Raw genomic sequence first — 22,557 nt, 5'->3', positions numbered from 1 at the left:
CCACACCCCCATAACACACACAATAGCAGATGATGGTACAGTACAGTATCACACATAAACCTGTAATTGCACACATGTCAGCATGCAGGACTTGTGGTGCTCAACAGCATGCAGTGCAACTGTAGTCAATCCCCGTTACCAACATTATACATGGCTATGATGCATGGCTTCTGTTAATAGGTGATGGCCCTCCCCCTGGAACTCACTGCACCCATGTCCACAGCATTGCTGTGCATCTGTTCAGCACCCTGACATGTACTGTGCATCATACCTCACATGTGTACACACCATTGTAGGATGTGTATCTGTGTCAGTTGTGTTTCCACTGCTGCTCATAGCCAATGTGTGTTTCTGGATTATATGTGGACACATGTGTTTAGTGAATGCTTGATGTGTATTCACAGATGTCATCATCAGTGGTGCATGTATGAGCGATAGACTAGCATTAGGCCAACCACAGACACAATGTACTGTACCTATGGTGAGTGTAGAGATCATTATTGACCATTATTGAGCCCTGGCTGATGTTGCCTGTGGTACACATAGGTTCATAGGTGAGTTCTGGTCTATTGATCCTGGGGCCTACATAAGCCTAGCCACAGGGTTCCCAGCCATGCACACCCAGTAATGTTATTCCTCTGTGCCCCTGTCAGGCTGTGGCACAGACATACTACTCAGGGTGAATTCCCCATTTCCCATCCAGTTGTCAAGTGTTTTTGTAAAGAGGGCCAATGGGTACCATTGCCTGACATGTATGGGTAGTCCACTCTAGAGTGTGGGAATTCCCCAGGACAGGGCCCTATCCCTCTGGTATGTTCTGTACAATGTGTTGATGAGGCTTAGGACCCTGGAGCATGTGTTTACAGAGGGAGTGAGAGGTCTTTACATGTAGCATGTTTAATTGCCCTGTGTATGTCATAGCTGTGTATGTTGGGCAGATGTCAGCTGTGCCTGGGCAATGTGCACTGGAGTGTAGCCACAGTTGTCTGAGATGGACTGTGTATTGCATGTGTTTGAGGATGGTAATCCCATTAGTGAGGTGTGTGGTCTGTCAGTGCACATGTACAGCATGCATTATGGTTAGGTGTGTTAGATGTGTACATGGCCTACACCTTAGCTCTGACATGCACAGTGAATTGCCAAGCATAACCTTAAACCATACTCACTGACATCCGGCTGCTGCCTTCCTGGTATTCCAGAGGTACCTACATTGAGATGAAATAGAGTTGATGTCAGTGGTCACAGCTGTGTCATTGCTACAGGGTGGCTGCAGTATTACAGTACAACAACAGCTGAAGTCCACAGTACTACAGATTACTACAGATTACTACACATTACTGCTTATCAGTACTACACAGCAACAGACCCCACATCTCACATATGCATGATCTACCTGTACAGATGCATACATTACAGTAGTCTACTGATACGCCCTGGAACCTTACCTGCATGCTCCATGTCTGGTGTGTGTGTAGCACCCACCTCCATGACTGTATAAGTCTGTAGCTCTTGTGGGCGGGCAGGTGCTACCAGGCTTATGAGCAGCTTCTCCACTCTGGTGAGGGGGGGGTGGATGTTATGGCCCCTACCTGTTGCAATGTGATCACACCCACATGGCAGCGGCACTGCAATGTACACAATGGAGCAGGTCACTACAATGATAGCAGACCTACTCATATGTACGGCTGTGCATCCCTACCTCATTCACTCTGCAGACCACATCATTCCACATGGCTGTTCACTTCTGCTGGCCCTGGCTTGTCTGTGAGAACAACAGCTGGTAGTTCTTGATGATGCTGGTGATTATAATTTCATCCTCATCGGCACTGTAGGTTGGATTCCTCAGGTGCGCCATACTCCCTGAAAGACATAATGATGGAAATCTGTCTGAACAACTCATATGGCAAGTTTACCATAATACAATACACATATCAGTCTTCTGCCCCAATATCAGCTACAACTTAGTGTTCACACAATGCTAGTGGTATGTTTCCGGTATATGTACCATCGGGTCATGTATTGTACAACATTTTCTGCTATGTGTTTAGAGACATGCTCCCTGTGGGGAGACTAGAGTTGCTGGGCTGTTACAGAGTATTTCACCTGCATGCCATTGTCACTGCCACTATGTTTCCGCATATTCATGAGGTATGCCAGCTATGTGACTACTACACATCTGCCATTCTGTGATATTGGGGATAACTTTGGATGCTGTTGGACATATTCTGGGATTGTATGGACTATTGCAACCCACATATGTTCCATGACAGTTACACACCAGTATGTGTAGGGGTTAATTGCCAACAGGAACACCACTCCCACCTAATGTGCACACGTTACCAGTCCACATCACATCCGTGACCCACCATAGAACCTCATTATCTACTGTTCCATCACTGCCTTCATGTGGAAGCACCTCAGGGATGGTGTCCCCCATGGAGCACACACAGACATATGTCTGTCACCCAGTTAGGTTCAAGGTCATGTCCATAGGGAGCTCTACAGAGAGATGAGGGATGTGCTACATCACCTGGAGGCATGCAGTACACATACACAAGGTTTGACATGCATGTTCCTCCTGCCCAGCCCACAGCCAAGGCACCTTTATGTTCATGTAAATGTTGTTGTGACTGTCCATGGGTTGGCACCATGTTCCCTTTGTTCCCATGTGGGGGCTCAATGGCCTCCACATTCCAAATGTAACTACCCATCCACAGTGTTTAACCACCACGTGTCATATACCAGCTCTGTATGCTGTCTTGTTTGTCACCCAACCAGACCTACATACCAATATGTGCCTAATACCCTTCACCAACATATATATCCCACCTTCTCAAAGAATTGTGATGTGTTCCCAACATGGGTTACACACCACACTCCACACTCCATCTTGCAGCCATGTACTGGTGTGTAGGTATGTTGTGTATTGATGTGTGATGTTCTCTCACACATGTCATGTCAGGGGACATGTACTGACATAAACAAAAAATATATATATATATATATATATATATATATATATATATATATATGGGGGGATTCAGTAATCCTCCGTGTAGGACAAACAAAACCATACTCGGAGACTGCGGTTTATGAGAATGATGTCAGCGCGTCATGCATATGCATGAGGGCACGCTGACTCAACTCCCTGGCTAACATGGAGCATGTAGGAGTGCAGGGGGTGTGTCAGACTGCCAAGCAATCCAAATGTCCATGCCCCTGCAAGTGCATAAATCTGCAAATGTCAGCAGATATGAATGAGTCCAGTCAAATGTGTATACCCCCAACACTACATTCCCCCACATTGAAAAGCCCTGTACAAATGAAATAAAATGTAAAACAATTTTATTTTTAGTATTCCCGAAATAGCTGCCCGTATTTGCGCATGTGTACGTGGGTGTACCCATTGCTTAGCTACAGTTAGCAGTTTAGACATCGAAAAGGATAATAAATCACTTATATGCAAATTAATCCAAATAGCAATAGTGTAGTGGTAGAGCCTTTGCACAAAGAGGAGGCATTCCTGGTTTGAGTCCCACCACTCCCCTTTCCATTCTCTGTAGGAAATCTGTGCATAAAAAGAATTCCTGACATTTACCTTTTAAATTTTATTAAAATGCATCGAAATGGCCTATGTAGTAGTGAACGATATTTTAAATATATATAAGAAAGTGAAACGGTCATGCATACTAATGAATGCATAAGGAACCTATCTTAAGCAATGTGAAGCACTGCTAACCAACTTTTACCAATAGTAATCACATTTAAGAATAAATGCCCATAGCCAAGCACTGGTTTAACTAGCACAATAGCTTTGCGCGGAGCTGCACATCACGCCAACTAGCGCAAACCAAACATGGTTGCATGAAGCTGCGCACCGCGCTAACTAGTGCAACATCGGGCAACGTCAGTAAACGTAGAGCAACATTGGCAAAAGTTGAGCAAAGTCAGCTAAACCCAGCCACACCCCCTACCAGTCAGGCCAGTAGTAAAATAAAAAAGCAATGACAGATCTTGAACCCGGGATAGTGTGCACCATAATCACAGTACTAATCCACTAAGCCATGACAGCATTTGATGTTCATGGACTGTCAACACACATATACATATGAATCAAAGTTTACCCAGTGCTAAGCAAGTGTGTACTCAGCTGAGAACTTTCAAATCCGGCCAATCACAAATAAGTGTGGGAAATGAAGCATATTTAAGCTCCATAGGTGGGAATATTCACCATAACTGGTTGTAGCTCCCATCTGCAGGCAGCAGCGGCTGGTGTCGGAGAGGGCTCTCGCATCTGAGCGCAACGGTGGGACATTGAAGAGTCAAAAGTTATGGTTTGGTTCCTCATCCATCATCATGATGCTAGACTCCTGCAGGGCCAGTTCCAGGGCACGGAATACAAAGCAGAGGCCTGGAGTCATCTCGCACATGAACTCACCAGTGCCACAGGCATCCCTCGGACTGGTGAGCAGGTTAGACATCACCATGCAGACCTGAAGAGACACAAGCAGGACCAACTAAACCAATGGATACAGGAGGCCCGTGGGATGCAAAATGCCTCACTACTGAGTAGGTAGCCATGGACTGAAGTATGTAAAAATTGCTAATGTAGTCGATAGTATGGATAGGTATATGTCTCAATATCACTTAATTTACTTCACAGCTGCAGGTGTCTGTGCTGCGAATCAGCAAGCCTATGCAGATAGGCTGCTAAGGCTGCACCACCAGGCAGGTTAGTAATTTTTCTGCATGTACTGTTATATAAAATAAGTAAGAGAGCCTGACTAAAAATGTCTTAGCCCAATAATAAAGGTATAATAAGGCTTGAATAACCTCTCTGCATGAACTGTTATATAAAATAAGTGAGAGAGCCTGAAAAAGAATGGTGTAACCCATTAATAAAGGTATAACAAGTCCTGAATTATTTCTCTGCATGTATTGTTATATAGAATAAGTGAGAGAGCCAGAAAAAAAGTGTTGTAAACCATAAATTAAGGGATAATACATCCTGAATAAGATGTCCGCATGCACTGTAATAACAAATAAATGAGAGAGCCACTAGAAAAGTGTGTAATGTAATTAATAAAAGTATAACACCTGTAGTGTGTCCGTGTCACTTTCTTTGAAATGTTGATGTACTCTTGCAGTATAGAAATAGTAGTGTTGTATTAAGCGCTGTCAACCCACACTTGGGTAGGCCCATAGAAAGAACACGAAGGGAGTGCCAGTATCTCTTAAGCATATATACAGTCCTCAACTGTAGTTTCAAGGCTGGCATGTATAGGTAAATCTGGCACATGTGTAGCTTGTAATTGTGTGCACCGGAAATGTCAGTGTGCTGCTTGAAATGTAGGGGGCTCTTAAAATATAACTGATAATGTCACCTGAACACATCCAGAAATGTAGACATATGAATATAAATAAAATATATAGATACGTAGCAGTAACATCTGCATCTTGGACAGTTTGTATATTAGATACAGGTCAGGTACATAAGGAACTAGCAAAACACATCCCACAACATAATGGACATTGCCTAGTGTAATAATACATGTAGGGGATATATACCTGCAGTCAATAGGAATGTAATGTAAACTATAAGTTTATATAAGTTGTTAATAGAGGTATCTTTTTACACCCTGCTGTATGTGCATAAACAATGCAATTCCACACCTCAATGGGTATGTGTAATCTCAAAACATTTGTTGGGACATATGTCCTATTGGTTTATAAATATCTGCATAACTTTGATGCATATGCCCTGTTCAAATACCACAATCTTGGTGGCCTGTTGCCACCATTCATTCCTGCATGCTGTTGGAATGTCCACTTTCGTTCAATATATGCATGTGTTATGCTTGCTGTTCAACTGTTGGAACTCTGGTGTGTTGGGTTAATGGGAATATTACTGCATGCTGTTACAACTAATTTGGAATGCTGTTGGCTATATTGTCATTAAATTCACCTAAACACAGAACATATGGGAAGGCCGGTCCCAGCGGTCCCACCTGTCCCACCTCAGCTGGCGATGGCACCTGGCACCAGCAGGTCTGGTGCCCAGCCCAGGACCTCCTCCTCTGTTGGTCCTGTGCCACCTTTAGGTGGAAGCACTGCAGGGGATGAGGCTCATCCTCCTGTGCAAGCGTGGCCGGAGGAGGGCAACCTGTCACCCTCTGAATGGTCTGGGCTGTGGTGCGTAGGGAGATCCAGCATTCAATCACTGATCTCCTATGCCAGCTCGAGGCAAGAGTGGCGCGACTCATGGGTGAGCCTGTCCCTCCTATGCAGCCCTCAGCACAGCCACCCTCTGGGCTGTGAAAGTGCAGTGGTGACTGCCCATGGGTGGGGATCTCAGTTCCACTGTTACCATCTGTGGGCTCATGGGCTTGCGATTTCCAAACATCCTTCCCTATCAATTGTGCTCACCCACCCCATGTGTCATATTCTGCCCCTGTATGCATCTTGTTTGTCTTGTCTGTTTACCTCCCCAACCTACCTCCTAAAACATACCTACTTCCCCTACCCCACATTCCACTCTCACCTGAAAAAAATGGACAATCTGCTCCAACAAAAAAACTACGCCCCATACATAGCTGCCCATTTTGCACAAATGTCTGCTGGACACAGAAACTGAAATTCAATTGGCGGTACAGCATACTTTGTTGTCCTCACCCCTCTACCAGGGGTGGAAGTTTTCAAAATTCCCTCTAGATTACTAGTATATGCACAGCTGTTGCTGTTAAAGAAATGGGCAGCTATGGACCTTCCCTACACCCATCCTGCACATCCCGAGCTGTTTTCCCTACTGTCTTTTCCTCTTTGTGCCCCTTTTTCACCACTTTCCTACCTCCTCATTTCCATTTTCTTTTCTTTCAAAGAAATGAGTAAGCAACTTTAAGCAGTAGTAAGTGGGTTTGAGCGAGTGTGCGCATGTGTGCGCTTAGCTAAGTATTGCTAAGTGTCATGCAAACCCGCGCAAACCCGCTTACAACTGCTTAAAAGTGTCTTAGTCACCCTGCATATGAGGGGCCTTGTTCTGCTCAGCAGCAAAATAAAACACCACTGTCAGTCTCGAATGCTGGACCTTGGACACACTAGACTGCATAAAGTACCACTAGGCCACAGTAGATATAGAGAAAGATGTTGCTGAAATATATATATATATATCATGCATCAGAATGTGTGAATGTAAAGGAAAGATAGGAATGCCATAACACAAAACCTGTTCTGTGGAACTCTACCAGCAGCTGTAGTGGAATTGCATTACATGACTGTGATATCAGAACCAGACATTCTAGCAGTAAATAATGTTACAGCAGCACTTCACAACCCCCACACAGTTTCATAGCTGGACAATCCCCACCCAGATGTACAAAATACCAGTGTGTTCAAGGTACAACAATGTTGTAGGTAGGCATACTCAGTACGGGAATTGTCCAGTTTCATGAGCATCCTGTGATAATGTCAACAAAATAAAAAGCACAACAGTGCAGAAGTGAGTACATTAATACCAACAGTATAGCTGTTCCCAAACAGTTCATGTGCCAAATGAAAACATCTCAATAATTATATATGTATGGCAGATAATTGTAGAAGTTGTAAAGAAACTCCATACTCCCAAGTAACTTGTGTTAGCATTTCTAGGGGTGAGTACTATTCTATACTGTCAACTGTGTACTGGAAGTGGCAACATGCAGGTCTGAGTACATCATACAAACAACTGTCTACACCCTTAGCAACAGTTAGAAGAAGTATACCAACCTTTTGACTTACACAACGATGTCCACAGCAAGAAGCATGGTCCCTACTTTGGAATTCTGAAAGGGCTACGCCTACCTGACCTAGCAATTTATAGCACTGGGTTGCTATTATAGTGAGTACTGCAAGTATCACACAGCAGGCTGCATGCAATTGCCAAATGGTGGCCACCAATTGGTACAGAGGCCATCACATGCACATATGCAGATACCTATAAAAGCAGTCTGTACTTGCTGTCCGCACATGCAATCATTCCATTGCAGGTACGGAGGGAGAGAGAGAGAGAGAGAGAGAGAAGAAGTGATGTAATGTAAAGAAAAAGAAAAATAATATATTGAAAATAAATTAATTAAATGACAAAAGAAATTATATTGAAAATAAATATTGAAAAGAAAGTATATTGAAAACAAATATTGCAATAAAATATATTGAAAATAAAATATATTGAACGAAAAATATATAGAAAAAAAATTAAAAAAAATATATTGAAAAAGAAATATATTTAAAAAATATATTTTGAAAGAAAATATTTAGAAAATATATATATATATTGAAATAAAAAATCTATTGAAAAGAAATATATTGTGAAATAAAAATCTATTGAAAAAGAAATATATTGAACAGCAAAAGATATATTGCAAGGAAAACCTATATCGCAAAACTAATATACCAGAATATACGACAACAAATATGAACACATACAAAGTAAAGGTATGTAACAACTATGTATTTACTGGAATGTAGCAAATGTTTATGAAGAGTACTGTACATAGTTTGAATAATCCATATGTAGCAGCAGTATGTATCGATGCACATATGCCCTGCATAACTACTGGCATGGGGAAATGAGTGTGTAGCTGTGTGCAGTGGGATGTGATGGTGAAATATGTAGTTCAGCATTAAATGTCAAACATCTGATCCATGTTATCAGTGTTCTGTACAGTAGTGTGTACAATGTCTGTTTGGGGTAGTAGCCCACACGGTTATGCAAACATGGATGTGACAGAGTAACAAATGCATGATAGTCATATTAACGTGTAGCTTACCATTGGCAACAGCTGTACCAGGCTAGTATGCTAATTCAGCATTAGCAGCTATGTATACACCATCTAATATTACTGTGTGCTCACATGTGACACCTGTTCATGTTGCAGCAAGGCCCAACATGTCAGCCGCGAGGTACATGTACTTACAATAGTGTGGACCTTGTGTGTGTATGGCACACACATACAAAGAGATCTGTCCGTATCAGATATATTAGCATCTGTACATGTGCATTGAGCAAGGGATATACTGCAACTGTTTGTGAAAGGTGGATATATATATATATATATATATATATATATATATATATATATATATATATATATATATATATATATATATATGTTGTTGAAGGTTGTTATGTACATATTTCTATGTGGGTTGTAGTGTGTGGCAGACCAGACAGCATATAGTGCTGGTATATGACATGTGGTGGTTAAACGCTGTGGGTATGATTCGTCAGGTTTGCAGTGTTGTAGCCAGTGAGGCCTGCTAAAGCTACATGGGCTGAGAACACCTTCAATGCATTCCGCACAACACTGTGCAATGCTATGACATAACTGCATACCTCACAACCTTCCCATACTTGATATTCCCACCATGACAGGTGGACTGTACATGTGCCTATATGTATATCTATATGTACACCAATGGATATTCATATGTATGTGTGCATATATATATATATATATATATATATATATATATAGAGAGAGAGAGAGAGAGAGAGAGAGACAGGGTCATAATTACTGCAACAGATGCCTGGTGACAAAGCCATGGACTCAAGCGCAATGTTGACACTGCATTGGCATCCCTCCTTGCAAAGACTCAGTACCCATGAACTACCACATAGGTGGTAGTCTACTTAACACCGAAGGTGTGATAAGAGACCATGGGACACAGGTGGACAGTAGTCTCCCCTCTGATAGTCACAGTACCACACTTGTCATGTAATCCGTCTACGTGGCACACGTCATCACAAAAGGTGTGTCATCCAGGGAAAAATAGGTCAGTGTTCCCCTCTACTCCACACACATAAAACCCAGTATAGAGTACAATGCCCCATGTGGTATTTACCTCACAAGACATCTACAGCAAGTGGAAAAGACACAGACATACCTCACAAAGAGTAATAACGGCGTCAAACAGATGCCCTATGCAGACCGTCCCACAAACCCACAACTAGACTGTGTCACATGCCGCCTACCCAGAGGTGACCTCTGACTGACATACTAAGCTATGTCAAACCCAGATCTGTTGGACATGCTCCACATAAACAGATCACAATCTGTATGAACTACACGCTCTAGGGACCCAAACCCTTTGACCACAATAAACAGCACATGCTGGAGGGATAGATTCCTATCTCAGAGACATCCCATACTCTGGAACAAACCAACTATCCATAGCAAACAAAGCTCCTAATCATCAGTCATCATAAATAATCCTGGAGATTGTATGGGAGATAGTGAATATACCCAGGCAATCACCTCAGTGTCTCTGCTTGACAGGCTACATGAAATGTAATTACCTGTGTGTCAGAGGCCAGGGTAGCGTGTGGCTAGAGTCCTATAGGCCCTAGGGCCAATAGCCTCTTAGCTACCTATGAAGTGATACACACCCACATGTACTTATTGCAATAATTGATATGTGAGGTTGACTGAGTGTGATGGTGAATGTGTTGGTGAATTTGTCAGAGTTCGGTATATGTGTGATAACTTAGTGGGAAATTGTTTCTGTCATGGTGTTATGTGTCCTAGCTGTGATCCCAGCAAAAGATGTGCATGCAATTGCTAGGCAGAAAAAGCAGTATGCCATACGGTCTGAAGTAGTCACTTGTTGTCGACTGGGGTGTCCCATTGTAGGCTAAAGCAGTACATGTATGCTTATTGGGTGTTACTGCTGGTGAATCCAACTCCTGTATGAACTGTAGTACTACCTGAAGCTGTATGCCTAAACAGCACAGTATGGTGTACTTGCACATTTATTGGAACCACTGTTATGTGTTTTCCCTGTAGTCCTCACAGATTACATACCTCAGGCATAAGGTCTTGTAACTACTGACGCACAGTACTGCATGGTACACAGGTAAAGGTCACCTGGGTTGCCATACCTTTGTGTCTGCTATGTATGTCTGCTGTGTGTGTGTGTGGGTATGCCTGTACCATGGCCTCAGTGATGTGTGTGTTACAGGATATAACTGCATATCTAGCAACATGTATAGTCTAGTACAGCAGTATGCCACCTATATTAATGAATGTGCACATATGTTAGGCAGGGGTTTACCATCAAGGACTAGTGTGGTATACTGGCAATACTGTCAGTGGACTTTACAATCATTGCAATGGATTACATATGTCATGATGCATTAGCATGATATATACCTCCTGTGGCTAGGTCGTGCATTGCATCACATACAGTGTGCCATGTACTGTTGTATAGTCTTACATACTGTTTTAACTTTGTTGCTGTGCAAAACATGGTTTGATATATAGAGTGTGTCAGGCACTGTCAGGCATCTGTGGGTTGAGAACTGATATGTGGTATTGAAAGTGTGTATCTTCTGACAGCCAATAGGTTGCTATATATGGCAGATAATTGATATCTGTACTTTAGAATGTTACGTGTGCCACATGACTTGCTCACACATTTTGTTTCATTGCCTTCCAGGGTAATGTCCCACCATCGTAACCCTGCATATAGCACAGCTGAGGAGGAAGCCATCACAGCGAGCCTGGTGCAGCACTATGCACTGCTGTTCTCCAGAACCAGCCATGACCAGCATGAGCGGTCTGCGGTGTGACAAGATTTTGTCCGTAGGGTAAATGGCATAGGCATGCATAACCAGACATATGAGCAGGTACGCCATCACTGCAGTGATTTAATTAGACATGTCCGGCAGCATGCGTCTGATATCCGCAGACAACAGCTTGCCACAGGTGGGGGGTAGCCATCCATCCCCCCCTCACCAGAGTTGAGGAGCTGCTCCTGAGCCATGTGGCTCCTGGCCAACAACAACCACAACAAGTAACATGTATCATCATGGAGGCTGGAGCCACCCAGCAAGTTGACATGGAGCGTGAAGGTAACATGGCATAGCTGTAGAATACTGTTACCTCTATTGGTAGAGCATGCTTATGTGAGATATGTACTGTGTAGTTAGACGATGTGGTGCCTAGTGTTGTGCAATACTAATAATTAGGAATATAATCTGTAGGCCTGTGACTGTCAACTGTTGTACTACTGTAAGATTGCAAACACACAGTAGCAATGCCACAGTTGTTGCCACTGACAAAGTGTCTGATATCCTTGTAGGTCCCTCTGGTGTGACAGTAAGGCAGCAGAGCCATGCTGGTGAGTGTGCTATACTTTTAATATTGCTAATTAAATGTGCATGTCATAGGTGAGGTGTAGGCCATGTGCATGTAACACACCTACGCATAATGCATGCTGTGTATGTTTGCTGTGAGACTATGCACATCCTAGTAACATGGGTAGCTGCCTAAAACACGTACAATACACAGAGCATCCCACACAGATGTGGCAACACTGTAGTGGACATTGGATAGGCAGAGTCGATACACATGCACACAAGATACACACCTTTGTCGTACTCAGTACACGTTAACATGCTACACATGGCGTATTCAGACACCCGCTGTAAGGTCACACTACAGTATCCCAAACCTCATCCACACAGCACACATAATATACCTGAGGGGTAGATGCCTCACATGTGGCTGTGCAATACTCTTCAACACATAACACATTCATATTAGGCAATGCCCCCTATTGGGCACCTCACAAACCCATGTAACAACCGGCCGTGAAATGGTGAATGTAGCCATGGTACTGCAGTTCAGGTACAGCATGCTATGTGCTGGTCTGGCACACATTAGTAGCCTTGAGTGACCACATGATGCTGCATGATGATGGCTCATGGTACTACACCCCATCCAGTTACAGTGGCCACAGTACTACACATATCATGAATTGCTATGCACCTCAATGTTGTGTGTGTGCAGACATATGCACCTATACACAATATGCATAGCAATCACCATTTGTAGAATGTGACACACATATGTCTTGTAATGCTATGGGGTGTATAGGTCACATGACACACATTGTGTATGTGTGATGTTTCATGTTGCAGTTGTGTGGTAGCATGCCATGTCATGGCTGGCACTGGCATGTCCACAATATGTCCTACACTCACCATAACCACTGTACAATGGCTATGTTGAGCAATGGTCTTCCATCAAGTATGCATGCACCACTCATCCTGTGTGTATACATAGCATGCATGTGCTACACCTGTGTCCACAATTATCTGCTAAAGACACAGATGCTCTAATCAGAAATGGATATCTATGTGACACACTGATACATACTCAGCCATGGTATTTATACCTGTGACTGATGGTGCACAGGACATTGCAAGGCTTTTAATACCTGCACAGCAATGTTGTGTCCATGTACACATTGCATTCCAGGGTGAGGATAGTCACTGAACAAAACACACATGCATCAAGGCCATGTATACTGTTATTAGCAAGGGCTGTCTACACTCACACTGCATGCTGTTGAGCAACACACATCCTGCATGCTGTCACGTTTGATATAAATGTTTGGCTTGTGATACTGTACCCCAACATCACACACTATTGAGTATGTTCATGATTGCTGGTGGTGTGTGTGTGTGTGTGTGTGTGTGTGTGTGTCTGTGTGTGTGTGTGTGTGTGTCTGTCTGTTCTAGTGAGGAGTGTATTTGTGTGCATCTGTGCATGTGTGCATGTGTTCATGTGTTCATGTGTTCATGTGTGCATGTGTGCATGTGTGCATGTGTGCTGACATCATGTACAGGTTGTAAAGTGTGTTTCCTGTCTCCCTCTCACAGGTGCTGATACTGGGCTGGTTCAATGCAGCAGGGACATTGATGTCACTGAGCATGAGAGTGACAATGATGATAGGTGTGTTGAGGCACAGGCATGTTTGCCAGGGTCTATCGTTGGGCCACCAATCGACACTCCACAAGTGTCCACCCCATCCATGCACACAGTCATACTGCTGATACATCCATCACCAATGCCCTTAGCAGAGGGACAATGTACAGCCGACATTGGCCAGGACAGTGTGGTATCCATGGCACATGCATCACGACACAGCAGCCATACCCAAATGTCTGGAAGGGTACCACATAGGCAGATGTCCAGGGATTCTCGTCGGAGCACTGCTGCCCATCATGCCACTGGCAGACGTGCCACAGGTCTAACAACCTCACGCATGTTCCAGGCTGTCATGGAGGCACAGGCACGTATGGAACGGTACACCAGACAGGGACTGAGGGCACATAACACCGCCATAATAGACAGTATCCGTGACCTAGCTGGTGCCATCCGCAATTACACTGAGGTCACCGATAGACATTGGGGAGAGACATTAGATGTCCTCCGCGATGTCATGTCCATGTGTCAGGACAGTGCGGGACAGTTGAGTCATCAATGTGGACATATGCCAACAACATCAGCAGCTGGCAGTTACCGCGAACGTCCCTCAAGTAACAGCCACTCCCGTAGTGCCAGTACTAGCCCCAACAATGTTGGGGGTGGGCTGTCCATAGAACATTCTAGAAGACTATGTGCACGTGGCTCTGGACAGTCCAAGTAGGGACCTGGGTCCAGTGTACATCCATTTACCTCTGGGGATAGTACCCAGTCTGGGTTAGTACTTGATAGTGTCAGTAGCACCCCTGCCAGTCACAGGTACCATATCCGTGGCCAGAGACGGTGATCTGTAAAGCCTCACAGGTACAGTCTGTGGCTGTCCCACAAGTACCCATATGTGGCAGCCACATGGTGGAACTGCGTGCATGCAAACACACACACACATAATCCAGACACCTAGGGCTAACACATACCCACACACATTACATCAACATTGGCCCATACCATTATTCTTGCCCCACACACACACACACACACACACACACACACACACACACACACACACACACACACACACACACACACACACACACACACACACACACACACACATGTCGATTGGATGGCTCACTGTAGGCCTCTGGCAGACCAACAACACACCCTGTGCATATGATGAAACCTGTGCCATCTCCTGTCATCTGTAACATCGATGCAGGAACAGGCCACCATGGTGCTGATGCACAGGGTGTCTTTATAGCAGTATAGCAATGTTAGCATGTTGTCAGCAGTAGAGTGTAATGATATGCTTGAAGGTATAGCTGAACAGGCATGATGCATTAAAGCTGTGATTGTCATTGTAGTGTTGTTTACACCAGTGTTATTTCCAGTTGTATATTGTCCACCCACGTGCCACTTGGCTGATGTGTGCAATATTGGCAGCATGTGTTAGAGAGTGGACAGTATGTGTGGGATGTATGTAGCACCTATTTGCAGGTGTACAGTTGTGGAAATGGTGGAGGTGCACTGTCTGCATGTACGTGCATAGTGGACACATGGGCAGGGTGACATGCTCTGTATTACATAGTAACACTCCATAGTTTCTATTGGTGGCCAGTATGCCTTGTACTACACACATTTTGGAACCTGACTACACATGTGTGTATGACATGGTTTGACACTGTGCTGTGGGTGATATTGTTACTATCTGTCATTGTTTTGCATTCTGGTAGTATACATGACTTCAACAGCCTGACCATAACCAATCATTAGCTGATGTCCTGACAACTGACACACAGATGTAGGACACACAGCAACATTTGGATCCTTCAGGTACTATACTATGCCAGTAACCAGTGATATTCAGCTGCATCCATTACTGAGACCACTCCTATTTGGCATGTGGCTCTCTTAGGTACAAGCAATCATAGTAGGGATATATCTATCCACGTGTGCTAATGCATACTGTGGCCTACACTGCATTCTCCAGGTGACACACACATCCTCCACAAGGGTATCATACAGACAGATGCCTGTTGTCAAACCCATGCTGTAAAGCTATAGGCGAAACTAAGCATAGTCATCCACCTTTACGGAACATAGTATCCCCACAGTACCACATAGGTTGTAGCCACCAACATCATGAACAGGTACCGATGTGTACATGCAACCTAGTGTTACATCATCTCTCCTTTGCTAATCACATTCCCTAAGGTATTTTGGAATCCCTCAGTGGATCACATAAGCAATCAGAGGTCTGCATACATGTCAGCAAAGGTTGTTGTACACCTATAATGCATAGTCATCATTGACAGACTTTGCTGCGTTTGAACAGGTCTGACATATACCTCGGCCATAAACCCTCACACACACAATTCAATAGAAACCATAATGAGTTTGTGTGACATTGATGACCTAGGCCAGGCATCACTGCAGTGGCTGGCCTTGTCACAAGCATACAGATGTGACCTAAGGTCTGTGATGTAGCAGCTCAGTTTGGCAAAGATGGCAACTGTGTACTTGGATAAAGCAGGGTTCCCACACATGCAATACTTGAGGTAACATGTACGTATATGTATTTGCCCCACAGCTACCTCACATGTGCAATGCCTACTGATATGTCATATGATAGTAAAAGCAAAACCCCCAACACACTGACATACACACTCACCAAGTGCAGGATTCAAACCCCTACCTAACTACTTTGTGATACTAGAGGAGTACGCATTAACACAATGCACTATACACATTACTCGGAGATATCGTTTCCACAGGTAAGTTTGTAGGATGATGACATCATCAGACATGACAAAGATTTGCATACCACTTTTAAGGTGTTTTACGACCCTCCTAAAAGGTAGCTCTTTCCCAAGGAGACTACACACAAGCAGTTGTCAAGTGCAGGATTCAAACCCCTACCTAACTACTTCATGATACAAGAGGAGTAAACATTAGCACAGCGCTCTATACACATTACTGGGGGTTCTTTTTTCCACGGGTATATTTGTAGGGTGGTGACATCAACAGACTTGACAGAGATTAGTTTACCACTTTTAAGGTGTTTTACTACTCTCCAAAATGTTTGCTCTTTCCCAAGGAGACCACACACACGCTTATCAAGTGCAGGATTCAAATCACTACCTAATTACTTTATGATACTACAGAGGTATGCATTTACACGCCATGCTATACACATTACTGTGAGTTATCCTTTCCACAGGTTTATTTGTAGGATGGTGACATCATCAGACTATACAAAGTGGGTTACATTAGGTGACATTAGTTGGGCTACATTGAAGGAATGTCTAAACACTTTGGCCATGTCATCATCAAAGGGGTGTTTACTATCTACCTGTGTCCTCAGGGCCATAATGACTTTCTCCGTACATACTGGATTACCACCTATGTGGTAATTTGTGTGCACTTTGTTGTAGCCAAAGGGAATGACTATGCATTCTTTGGCATTCAGCTTGAGGGCATTGTTTTGACACCGGGTATCTGTCTCTGTAAGACACTTCTGGAGGATGTCTGTGTTAGCCGTGCAGTCGATTATGGACCACAGTTACCATTCATCTGCAGACCTGCTCAGCCATACACCTCCCGTGCTTGCCTGTACCTCTGAGCAGTAGCTACTGAACAGGTGGGGTCCCAGGACCAAGACCTGTGGGATGCCATTTGTGACTGGCTTACAGTTGGACATGGCACCAGCAACTCTGAAAATGTGTGTTTGATCTGTGAGCCACCTGGCCACCCATCCTGTGACATAGCTGCTAATGTTCCACCTGGTACGCTTGTCCATGATGACAGAGTGGAGAATGGTGTGGAAAGTCCTTTGTGAGGTCCGGGTGGGCTGTGTGGACTACTTTCACCTCCATCTATGCCCTTGGTAACAGTTTGAAATAAGTCAACTAGGTTTAGGAGCCAGGATCTGACTTTAACAAGGTGAAGTTGTGGAGAGTCCAGTGTCTGGAGGTCTCCAATGTTTCTGTTTATGGGTTCCATGACAATTTGCTCAATAGCTCTGTAGACCAGGCTGAGTAGTCATATTGGGCAATGGTGTCCATGTTCTGTTATGGCACCCCCTTTCTGAAGCTGGATGACTGTTTGTGTATGCCATTCTTTGGGTACATAGCCTGTGGTACGCTTGTGTCTGGACAGTGAATGTGAGTGAGGGTCCAGTTCCTCATGGGCCTAGTGTATGATGCAGCAGGGGACTCCATACAGTCACACTGATGCTGTGTTCTCAGCTTTGGTGAGGGCTGTCTTTACCTGCATGTCCATGACGTCTGTGGCTCTGCATCCTTCTGTGATGGACACAGGCCCTTTTGGGGGTGATGGGGGTGCTTACACTGAACTTGTCCCCCTGGATATGGGCAATGAAAGTTAGTTTGGTGTATTTCTTTCCTTTTTTCAGTAGCTGACAGCATATTTGGAAGTTGACACCTACATGTCTGGTATAGCTACCGAAGGCTTTGTGGTTGTTATTCTTACATTCCTTGGCTATTTGAATTTGGAAACTGTCCTTGTATTATTTTATGAGCGATCATTGTTTCATCCTGATAATGATCAGTGATGCATTTCCTTTAGTGAAGTTGGCTCTATCATGTGTTTGTTTCCTCCTTCTGTTGTCTAGCTTATTTATGGACAACAACCACCTGATTGTTGTCCTATTTTTGGAGGTGTGCATCTTAGTTTTATTTGTGATGTCTCATTCCATGCATCCCTGTAGATGCTCATAGGATGCACTTGTAAATGATTATGCGGATTGTATACCATTATCCTATAGCAAGAGGGCTTTGGAACGCTCCACTTTGGTCTTGGGAAGTGTGCAGTTTGCTTTTGCAAATGTCTTCACAGTAGTTTCATTGACTGGGTCGGGGGGGGGGGCAGATGTGGATGTCCAGTGTGATTACTTCATGATCTGATATTACCAGCGAGGGGTTTATCTCTGTAGTGGAACACTGGTACCCCATGTTGGTGATGATCATGTCCAGTATGTTGTCACCTCTAGTGGGCATGGTGACCAGCTGTTCCAGGGTGTTAGGGTTTTGAAACTCTAGGAAACATTGGGCGAAGGATGTTGTACATGAGTAATTCCACCACTCACTGTTTGGGTAGTTGTAATCTCCTCATATAATGGTGTTTGATAGGAACTTTATATTTTCCACTGTTCTCCGGAATACTGAGTGAGGTTCCTGAGACAAGGTACATGATCTGTAGCAGGCTACAATCTGATGGGCAGCTTTGGCCAATGTTATTTGCACTTGCAAGGTCTCCAAGGCCTCATGCTGTGTCACTAACCTGAAGGTGTGGGTATCCATAGGGTAAATGGGTACATCCCTTCCTTTTGTATTTCACTCGTGGTTTTGGGTCTAAAGGTCAGAGGGATTGTGAGTGTTTTACATGGACCATATCCAACAGCTCTGTGTTTGACATAGCTTTGTATGTTAGGCAGTGAACACCTCTGAGTAGGCGATATGCAAGGGAGTACGTATGGAGCATTTTGAGATGGTCTGTGTATGGCATGTATTTCAGGCCGCTAATGGTCTTTGTGCGGTATTGCTGCTGGCTTTCCAGTTGTTGTAGTTGTCTTGTGAGGTACATAGCAACAGTGGCATTGTACTCTATTATAGTTCTAGTGAGTGATGGGTGGAGGGGAGCATTGTCCTCTTCTATTCTGCATGAGACACATTTTGTGATGAGGTGTGCCACATAGGAGGGTTTCCTGACTACTGTGGGAATGTGATTATCACAGTTGTATCCACTGTCCAACTGTGTCCCAAGGTCGCTTGTCACACTTTCAGTGTGAAGTATACTACCACCTCTGTTGTAGTTCTTGGCTACAGAGTTTTTAACATAGGGGATGGCAATGCACCTTTTGGCATTGAGCTAGTGCCCATGGCTTTGTCAACAGCCATCTATCCCAGTGAGGCCCTTTTGTAGGATGTCCACATCTTTTGTGTTTACCATTATGGCTCCTGGTTTGCAGTCCTCTGGAAAATTCAGCAGCCACAGACCTGGCATGTTAATGTTTACTTCAGGGAAGTAGATACTACACAGCCTGGGATGTTATCTGGTCCCATGGCTGCTGTGATACTGGCTTTGGAGAGTGTTTATTACCTGTGCAGCCATGATGACAGCAACTTTGTAGTCTTCCATTATAGAGATGTGCTCTTTCATGGGTGAGAGGGAGGTACAGTTAACAGTAATCTTATCTGCCAGGATGTTGGCAATATCAGTTGGCTCTGTACATTTACTGCCATTGAGCTGTAACTCGGAACAGATATGAGTGTAACCATGACATGAACCTGTCTGTTGGGCAGAGATCTCCTGAGTAGACAGTATGCCACAGAGTACAGATTGGGTTACATTCAATCTTGTTGCATGGGGTGACTATTTGAGGCCAGTAACCCTCTTGTTAAGGTACTTCATTGGTCTTTCTAGCTGCTGAACATGCCTAGTCGGATTCATTGCAAGTGTGTTGTGGTACTGTCTGACAGGTCTGATGACTGCTGAATAGGGGGAACCTCCTTTGACCTACATGCGCAGACCTTGGCAGTTTGTGTGAACACATAGCATGATTTTCCAACCACTTTGTGAATGTGTTTCTGGAAGTAGAGATGACTATCCACATTTGTCCATAGATCCCTAATTATCTCATCCGTATTTAGCCTAAGTGTGTGAGCATGCCCATTATGACCTTTCAGTATGTTGATGCCTGACATTTGCTTTGTTTCTTTAAGTGTGTGAGCATGCCCAGTATGACCTTTCAGTGTGAAGCTGAATGGAATCCACTACATTTGTTGGAATGTGTAAGCACGCCCATTATAGACATTTATACTATATGTGTATGGAAAATCAAGTTGTATTTTTACAGCAGGGCTCACCTTTGTGTCATAGATCAACAGGGATCATGCTGTACCTGCAGGGCTTCCATGCAACACTTTCCATAGACTTATCAACATTTCTACATACGGGGAACAGCTATTCTTTGTACATTTCTACCCGGGGGCACACCTGATTGTTACCGTGGGTGTACATAGGATGTGGGTTTCACCTGACACTTATACACATTTGCTATGCCTGCACTGCTATGTACAGGACACCATTTCAGTCTGTACTGTTGCCTATCATAGTGGCTTGAGGCATACTACTATACTACAGATATTGGTGTTCAATGTCACATATATTACACTGCGACTTCATAGCCTACGCAACCCACATCACACCGCCTAGCCTGATGTTCTCGGTCTGCATAGGCGTGTGGGGGAGGTTACCCATTTGCCTCTTTAGGGGCATGATACTGCATTTCTTTGTGTTTGCAATAGTGTACAATTGTGCTGCTCTGCTGGTGCCACTGAAATGCTATCATGGCTTAGTGGTTCAGTACTGCGACTATAGTGCACAGTATACTGGGTTAAAGTCCTGTCATTGTTTTTATTTCCATGCTGGGCAGACCAGACTGCTTAAGGAACAGTAAAGCAGATATGAGCATGTTTAACTGAATTTGCTCAACTTTGCCCAACCTTGCCCAACGTTGCCCGACGTTGTGCTAGTTGGCACGAGTAATTTTGTTTACATATACTAGATATTGGTAAAAGCCGCTTAGCACTGCTTTATATTGCTTAAAACATGGCAATCATGCCTCAGGTGGTGCTGCAGGGCTGCCTATGTTGGATGCACATACTACACTCCATATACATGTTTGGAAACAGGTAGTGTCAAGTTAGGCATCCCTATTATTTTATGTGTGAGTCAGAGGGAGGTATCATTTCCAGGGTTCTTACTGAGCCAGTGTGTGTGTTATGCATTGCCTCTTTGCCAAGGCCAAGGCATACTGGGCACACCTCCTTCTCCCTACTGGGGCAGGCTCAGGTTGTTCCTCCTCCGAGTCACGCTGTGCCCATGCAGGACTTGACAATGGTGGGGGACTGTTTGGCCCTGCCCCATGCTGTTCCTGCTACAACTGTTTTTGCAGGATCATATTGTGTAGCATGGCACATGCCATGACAATCTGGGTACATGTAGTTGGTGAGTACTGCAAGGCTCCACCAGATGTGTCCAGGCAATGGAACCGTGACTTAAGCATCCCAAACACATGCTCTATTACATTTCGTGTTTGTGCGTGTGGCTCATTATGGTGTTCTTGTTCAGGTGTGTGTGCATTTCTGATGTGTGTCATCAGCCACGGCTCCAGTGCATATCCAGCATCCCCCACTAAGTGACCGTCTGGGGTGTCCCCATTGGCAATTGTCTGGTACAGCTATGACAGATGCCAGATATGGGAATCATGGTAGCTACCAGGGCAGCCAGCACATACATTCAGTATTATGCCCTGGGCATCACACACGACCTGGCAGTTGATGGAGTGGGAGCCCTTGCAGTTGATGTAGGCCCTACCCCGCTCACTGGCTGGTGCTTTGATGTGTATGTGCGTGCAGTCAATTGCACCCACTACCTCAGGGTATTCCACTATTTGAAGGAAGAGATGCATGTTGCTGGCCAATACCTCACAGGAATTGGGGAAATATACATGATCACCGACATGTGCTAACATGGCATTCAGGAACTGGTGCAGTACCCTGGATGCTGATGCCTGTGAAATCCCCATCATTTCACCAGTTGGTCTCTGGAAGGTACCTGTTGCTAGTATTCTTAGGCCAACACATACCTTGGTTTCCACTGGGATGGGTTCCCCTCTGTTGGTTCTGTGTGTGAGGCATGGCCTGCACAGCTCAACAATTTGCTGCAGGAGCTCTCTGTCCACTCTTTAGCGCTCCACTATCTCCAGCTCATGAAACCCCCCGGTAGG

The sequence above is a fragment of the Protopterus annectens genome, chromosome 10.part0, assembly GCF_019279795.1.
Source record: "Protopterus annectens isolate FY-2018-M chromosome 10.part0, PAN1.0, whole genome shotgun sequence".
Lineage (NCBI taxonomy): Eukaryota > Metazoa > Chordata > Ceratodontiformes > Protopteridae > Protopterus > Protopterus annectens.
Note: the sequence above shows the minus strand (reverse complement) of the source record.